The sequence below is a fragment of the Octodon degus genome, unplaced genomic scaffold (assembly GCF_000260255.1).
Source record: "Octodon degus isolate 3935 unplaced genomic scaffold, OctDeg1.0 scaffold00016, whole genome shotgun sequence".
Classification (NCBI taxonomy): Eukaryota; Metazoa; Chordata; class Mammalia; order Rodentia; family Octodontidae; genus Octodon; species Octodon degus.
In genome coordinates, this window is record NW_004524592.1 from 16,663,678 (window position 1) to 16,665,582 (window position 1,905).

Sequence of the window (1,905 nt, forward strand, 5' to 3'; positions counted from 1 at the left end):
GTGGTGCTGGGGGATTGAACCGTGGTCCCTGTGCTTTGCTAAGCTTGTTCTAAGTAGGTGCTTTAGACCACTGAGCCATCTCACCAGCCCTGAAGAATTCTTTTATCCCTGCTGCAGCCTCATCAACATCATACTCCTGATTGTCTGCGTTTCCTCCAGATTTCTTATAATTTGCATAGTCCTCTAGAATGGAATTCATAGTCTTCTTGGCAGGAAGGTAAAAGAGCTGTTTCCATCTGGTGATTAGATCCTAGTCATCAACAAGCCATGGTTTTGGCTCTTAAGGGATCTTTACTTTAACTTCAACTCTGTTCATAAATGTTTATTCATTTTCAACAGAAAGATCAATCCAGGCTTGCTTCTTCCGAGGAGGCTGAGGTGTCTTGCTGGTACTGCCACCACCTTCATTACCAGGGATTTTTTGTTGTTCTTTTTGGTTTTCACTTCAACATTTTTCTGTTGCAGACCGGATGTCTTCTTTCCTGGAGCAGCCCCTCTAAATTTTTTCCTCTGCATGTTGCTCCTGATTGGCCTTTTTAAGTTTATGCTGTTTCTGCAGATTGGTGTCTTGAGTACTCTGCTCTTTGGAACCCATGCACCCCAGTTTTTATTCCAACCACTGTAGTGTATAAAGTATTTTACTTGTTTGTCTTTTATGGCAACCTTTACACACTTTGCTTCATAAAGAAGAGGCCCATGAAAGCACAAGTACTTGTTTACCCTCCTAGAACTTGAGCTTTGGGTCCTGCTTGGATGCCATTTATAAGTGATCTGCCACCTCCTTCTGCCACCCCCAACTACTGCCCCTGCTCTTTACCCTACCCAAGCACCGTCAGATGCGGCACAGCCACTCTACATCCTCGGGGCAACTTGCTAGTGCTCACAGACCTCATAGCACCACAGCTGCTCACCTGCTGTCACCTGGGAGAGGGGAATTATGTTACTGATTTAAGAATTTGGAACCATCCTTGAATCCCTGGGATGAAGCCTACTTAGTCATGCTGTATGATCTTTTTGATGAGTTGTTGCGTTCTGTGTATTGGTGTTGTGTTGAGGATTTTTGATTACATTTATTAAAATTTGGTCTGTCATTCTCTGCTTCTTTGGATCCTTATCTATATTTGTTTATTTTTTTCATGAATTTAGTACAGGCTCTACAGAGTCTCACTACACAGATCATACTTGTAGTGATCCTTCTGTTTCAGTCTCCCAAGCACTGGGATTATAAGTGTGTGCCACCACACTCAGTTTCAGTTGCCATCTCAGCACTCCTGGGATTGAACCTCCTCCTTGTGTCTGCCTAAGCAGGCACTTTAATCCGCTGAGCTATCTGGCTGGCCCTCCTTGTCTATATTTGGAATCAAGGTGATGCTAGTTTCCAGGAATGACGTTGAGAGTACTGTTTGCTTTTCAATTTCATTAAGGAGTTTGAGGAGTATTGGTGTTAGATCTTCCCTTTTGTAGAATTCAGCAGTGAATCAATCAGTCCAGACCTAGGCTTTTCTTTAGTTGGTGTATTTTTTATTACTGCTTTAATTTCAGTGACTGTTAATTATTTTGGATTTTTAAATGTTCCTGGCTCAATTTTGTTTATTGATATGTATCTAGGGATTTGTCCATTTCTTTGAATTTTCTAATTTACTGGAATATAGATTTTTAAAGTAGTTTTTAAATAATCTTTTTGATTCACAAGTACCTTTGTGATTTCAGCTTTTTCATTTCTTTTTTTAAAATTTACTTATTTGGTAGAGGGTCTCCCTATGCAGCTTAGACTCATAGTGGTCCTCTTCTCTCAGCCTCCCCAGCGCTGGGATTACGGGTGTGCACCACCATGCCTGGTTTCAGGGCTGGGTCCTTGTGCTTGCCAGGGAGGCACTGAGACCTCTGAGTTATCTCCCCAGCCCA

At 42.0% G+C, this 1,905-nt stretch overlaps 1 protein-coding gene across 1 annotated transcript in view; it reads left to right on the forward strand.

Moving 5' to 3' along the window:
• Positions 1-1,905, forward strand: part of Fnta (farnesyltransferase, CAAX box, alpha) — a 73,755-nt gene that overhangs the window by 43,992 nt on the left and 27,858 nt on the right. The window lies entirely within an intron of this gene.